This window comes from Mixophyes fleayi, chromosome 4, assembly GCF_038048845.1.
Source record: "Mixophyes fleayi isolate aMixFle1 chromosome 4, aMixFle1.hap1, whole genome shotgun sequence".
NCBI classification, from domain to species: Eukaryota; Metazoa; Chordata; class Amphibia; order Anura; family Limnodynastidae; genus Mixophyes; species Mixophyes fleayi.
In genome coordinates, this window is record NC_134405.1 from 303,016,430 (window position 1) to 303,022,749 (window position 6,320).

A 6,320-nucleotide genomic window follows, 5' to 3' on the forward strand; every position below is an offset into this window, starting at 1 on the left:
TGGGGGCACTACTGTGTGGCATGGGTCATCATTACTATCTCGATATTAGCACCATAAAATAAGAAATATTTTATACACACACACGCACACCTGGGTTTGAATAAATAACTGCCTCTTGATATTGATATCTTTTTGTATACTTAAAACAGTCATTAGGGCAGAGAACCGGTTGCTGATTTATTTGAATCCCACCACTGCCCAGACCCCGGCGCCCTAGGCAGCTGCCTAATGCTGCCTAATGGTACTACTGGGCACACATCAAATAAACTTTGATTTTTCCACAAGGTCATTACAAATTTGGTTAGCTTCTCTGACAAAATATTCAGTCTCAGAACAAATGGACGAATTATTCCACCTAACAACACAGACACAGTGACATGTTAACTTTCTTTCTCTGGACAAACAGCATGAGTGCATACACACAGGCTGGAGCGAGATTTATAGCTCTACTGAACAATCAAATAAAACGACAATCAGTAATTTGGAACGATAGTTCTTCATTGTTCAAATATACAAACTAATTCAATATTGGCTCGAACGTTGCTTTATCGTTAGATTGACCCAATTGTCGGCTGAAAAACCTGTAGTGTGTACCCAGCCTAGGAAAGGCAGTTTCAGCACCACTTAATGACCACCAGGTGACAAGAGCAGAACACTTTCATTGAAACTGTATATTTTATATTCATCATCATAAACAATTATTTATATAGTGCCAGCAAATTTCGTAGCACTTTACAATTGGGAACAAGCACTATAATAAAACAATACTGGGTATTACTGACAGTCAGAGAGGTAAAAAGACCCTGTCCGTTAGCTTACAATCTATTTATTTTATAATGTAGTTTGGAGTGTATATTAGGGCATTGTAAATATATAATTATTATTATTATTATTATTATTATTATTATTATTATTATAATTGTTGTCGTCATTCATGTGTAAGGCACTACAGTGCTCTACAGTGTCTGACAGAGGTGAAAGTAGGATATGCAAAGCAGACAAAATAAATGCATACATGAAAACAAAGGTTAGGGAGAAACCTACTCATAAGCTTACAATATAAAAGGGGCGCACAAGAGACATGAGGGGCCAGGGTGGCTGAGATTGGAGATTAGGATACCAGTGGGAGTAGTATATGGTAATTAAGAGATGGATTTTCAGAGAGGTTTTAAATATGAGAAGGCTTTGGGTCTGATCGGGTGTGGTAGAGAATTTCATAAATGTGAAGCAGCTCCAGAGAGATATTTTAGGTGGAGGTGAGAAATGTATGAAGGGATGATATTGATGAAGGCTTTGAAGGTGAGAATGAGTAATTTGAATTGAATTCTAGATGACACAGGGAGCCAGTGTATGGACTTGTAGAGTGGTGTGGTGGATGTGGCAGCAACCGAGGATTATCAGTCTTGCCACAGTATTTAGGACAGATGGAAGCAGGGATAGATGTGTGACACTGGGTGTCAGGAATTAAGCAGAGTTTGGAGTGTGATACCAAGCAGTGTGCTTGGAAGACTGAATAACTTGTGGTGTTGTTGACCATGAGGGAGATTTGAGGGGAGTTGGTGACTCTGGGAGGAAAGAAGAGGATAAGCTTTGTTTTTACTGGTTGAGCTAATAGAATGGTGATAACAAAGAGACAGATGGTCACACAAGAGTACAGAAAAGATCAGGGCAGGAGAGGTAAATTTGAATATCAAAAACATAGAGGTTGTACTGAAAGCCGAGTGGGCAAATTATTTCACCAAGAGAAGAGGTGAACAGGGAGACATTGAAGCAGTGGTTGGACAAAAAGTAAATGAACTAGACAAGGACTGTGTCGCGAAGGCCATTGAGTGAAGACTGTGCAGGAGAAGAGGGAATCAACAGTGTTGAAGACAGCAGAAAGGGTGGTAGTTGGAGAGAAAGGGTAGGTCAAGAAATGGTTTCATTAGAAGAGGTGAGATGAGTGTGTATTTAAAGGAGGATTGGAATGGGCCATTGGTGAGACACGTTGAATATGTGAGCTAAAGACATGCTTGCATCTATCAAAGATGTAAACTTTGGCAGTTTGAGTAAAAGTGAAGTGGTTATCGGGGCCGCCAAGAGTAATTTTGGTCTCCAATACAGCAACTTATTGTGGTCTCCTACACAGTTTACTATGCGCGACACTTGTCAAAGGGGGCCAAATTATTAGGGGGCGTGCCATGCACGTGAAAGTACTAATACAACGCATACACCATTGGCAGAAGTGTCCAACCTGCTCACCAGAGTGTGACATTTCTCCCGGCAGTTAGGAACAGGGCCCTAAAAGTAGCATTTTTAATAAAAGGTATGTATCTGTTCAGGGCCGGATTAACAATGGGAATGATGGAGTTGTAGCCCCATCAGGTCCACAGAAATAGGTCCAGGCCAGCCAGGGCACCTGGCATGCGGAGGGTGAGGGAGATTTGGGGCAATGAGGAGTGCAGAGTGGTGATGCGGACCGCCCACTGGCAGTGTCCCTGGTTTCCACGGGGAGGTCCCATCACTGGAGAGCAACTGGCAACCAATCACGAGGCTGACTGTTGCTGAGTGGGGTGGGGGCTGCGCCTACAGAGGCTGTGTGTGACTCGTGCTGTGTGACTTGTACTGAACAAACTTCCACTCAGTCCCAGGTGGAAGTCAGCAGCGCTCAACACAAGTAGAAACAATTTATTTTTAACAGAGGATATGTGACAACAGGGGATATGTGACAACAGGGGATACGTGACAAAAGGGGATACGTGACAAAAGGGGATACGTGACAATAAGGAATTTGTGACAACAGTCCCAAGAGGGGATATGTAACAACAGAGGCTATGTGACAACAGGGTTTATGTAACAACAGGGAATATATGACAACAGGGGACATGTAACAATAAGGGATATGTGACAACAGGCCCAATAGGGATATTTAACAACAGGCCCAACAGTGGATATGTGACAAAAGGCTCAACAGGTGATATGTAACAAAAGGGGATATGTAACAACAGAGGCTATGTGACAACAGGGTATATGTAACAACAGGGAATATATGACAACAGGGGACATGTAACAATAGGGGATATGTGGCAATAGACTCAACAAGGGTTATGTGACAATAGGCCCAACAGAGGATATGTGACAACAGGGGATATGTGTCAAAAGGGGATATGTGACAACAATGGATATATGACAACAAGGGATATGTGAAAATATAATATACATGTGTGAATGGCCCGAGTGTATTAGCATAGGGATCAGTTCATTTTCTTACAACAAAATTACCAACTTTTTCAACGGAGATTATATCCCGGTGCCACTGACAACTAACTATGTTTGACTATTTTTCTTTTAAAGTCTGATCAGATGTATGGACACTTGAAGAAAGAATAGTTATATATAACAAATCTTATACTGTCGAAGTCAGTAAATTGGATAAAGTCATTTCAATTAAAGTCTAGCAAACTTGGTTGTCTTTGTTTGAAAAGATGCGTACGGTACGCTATGACGTACAAGGGCACGCTACGGCGTGAAAGGGCGTACGCATCCACTACACGTGGCAGCAACAGTAATCGGTCTTTTACCATACATTCGCACAAACACGCATACTTATAAAATAGTACACATTAATGGTAATTGCAACACATAGTCAGTTATGTCGAAATATAGTAGTATTTATATGTTATATCAGAGTTACATGCATATTAGTGTCTGTGTTCCGGGTAGAAGGTATATTGTTCAACATGGGTGCTAAGCATACGCTAGAGATGGTCAGTGTACTGCCTAAGGAAGGCCCTATTGGTTCAGCGAGGTTTCTCATGTGTAAGAAATATGGTGCATATGCAACTGTGTATTGTGACACGTGGGTCGGGATGACCAAAGCTTGTGATAGGCCTTTCCCAACAATAGGGAGTTTTAATGCAGAGGTACTAAATACTGTAAAAGATAAAATATGGTTGATCAAGTCAACGAGAAAGAGAAATAGACATAATGATTGTTTAAAATTGTGGCAAATGGAAGGTAACACGTGGCAGAGCAGCGAATGCAAACCGGAAATAGGCGTGGTGAAAAGCGCGCGTGAGGCGGATGTAACCATTGAGAAGCGTGGCGAACTCAGCGCAAGCGCGCCCCCGCCACCTTATGTGGCGGGAGGGGTAAGTACAGCCGTTGTTAAAACTGAAAATAGAAAAATTACTAAGTTGTACCCTGTTTTAAATCAGTTTCAATCAAGTGTATCTGAAAATGAAGATGAACCCACTGTGATTTCGGCCATTGCCCATGCTGTTAATGTACTAGAGGCTCAGCGCAAGTATGAGAAAATGGCTGAGATAGGTGAGAGTAGCGTGATCACTAGGAGTGAAAGTGTTCTAAATCTAGGGCCTGTAAATCCTGTAGCGTCCCCTGAAGTTAGTGTACCAGAGGGTGTGTTCCCGGTCCGCACAATATCGGTTCCCAATAGGAACCAGATAAGGATGGTGTAGTTCCTTTAAGAAATGTTACAATGCATTGTCCCTGGACTAGATCAGAATTACGTTCCATTATGACTGAATTCCCGGACCCTAGAAAGGAGTTAGCTAAATGTCAGAAATTTGTTAAAGACTTAGGGAATGCTCACGAACCAACCAGTAAGGATTGGCGAGTAGTGTTGAGGGCGTGTCTTCCTCCCAATACTAACATACAAAAATTTATTGGAGATTGTTTGTTGGAGGAAGATGACACCTTGACTGTTGAGATTAACCAACGGAATATAGAACAAATTGTCAAACACTTAGCCATCTGTTTTCCAGTAGTGGTAAATTGGAGTAAGATTTTCACCATTAAACAAAAGGATAGTGAAACTGCCTCAGATTACTTTGCTAGAGCTATAACAGTGATCGCACGATTTACTGGGATATCCAACATAAGTGAGGACCCACATCACAGAGAGGTAGCTGTAGGGGTACTGATGGATGGCCTTAGGGAAAATTTAAAGACGAGAGTACAAACCACATTACCTAATTGGAGAGGCGTCACGGTAGACTTCCTTAGGGAGTCTGCTGTGGAGCATGACAAGAACCTTTTTAGAAAAAGGGAAGAGAAAAGTGATAAGTTAATGACGGTAAGTATACAGGCTCTAGAAGGGGTGCACACACGACCACCAGCATACAACCCATATAACAGGAAACCTAAAGTGATCAGGTGTTTCAACTGTAACGAGGAAGGACATTACAGGAGAGATTGTAATAAAGAAAGACTCAATACACATAGGGGTGGGTCACATAGATATCCTCCAAGAAAGGATTCACATAGACTAGAAGACTCACATCTACCCGCGCATATTACGGCAGCAAATGCTGCGCGGGAAATCAATAGTCAGCGCTAGGGGTCAGGTCATACCTGTAGTCTACAGCCAGTGAGGTTAACTGAGAGTCAGAGTGAAGAACCAACAATGATAGTTGACATAGCTGGCAGGAAACAAACTTTTCTTGTAGATACAGGGGCAGCCCGATCTGTGATAACCTCTCCTTTCAATCTACAGGTGACCAGCAAAACTATTCCAGCTATGGGGGTGACAGGAAAAGTGTTACATTATCCTCTAACTAAACCCGCCGAAGTTACTATCGGGCCTCTGCATACTAAGCATTCGTTTCTCTTGGCTGCAGCGGCTCCTACTAACTTGCTAGGGAGAGACTTGTTATGTAAAATGGGATGTGTCATACACTGTACTTCAGATGGTGTGTTCCTAGATATACCCGAGAAGGTTGCACATGAGGTACAGGACATATTGGACACCCCTCAAAGGTTAATGTTACACTCTCCTGTTATAGAACAAAGTCCATCTCAAGTAAAGGGGATGTTGCTGGAAATACCAGGTTCCCTATGGACCAGAGATGGACAGGACACTGGACTGATGGCAAACGTAGCCCCTGTCATGGTCAATCTAAAAAGTGGTAGGATAGCTCCAAAAATCCCACAGTATCCATTAAAACCGAAGGTGGAACTAGGGGTATATCCTGTTATTGAGAGGCTGTTACAACAAGGGATTTTAATTCGTACAGCCAGTACAGCAAATAGTCCCATTTTCCCTGTGAAGAAGAGTGGGGGGAGGGGCTATAGATTAGTCCAGGACTTAAGGGGGATTTAACAAAGTTGTTGAGAGCCAATTCCCCGTAGTGCCGAATCCAGCTGTCATCCTCATGCAGATTCCACCGTCTGCCAGTCATTTTACTGTCATTGATCTATGTTCTGCTTTCTTCTCAGTCCCTCTTCACCCTGACTGTCAATACCTTTTTGCATTCTCCTACAGGGGAGTGCAATACACATGGACCAGACTACCCCAGGGGTTCATTGACAGGCCCAGTATT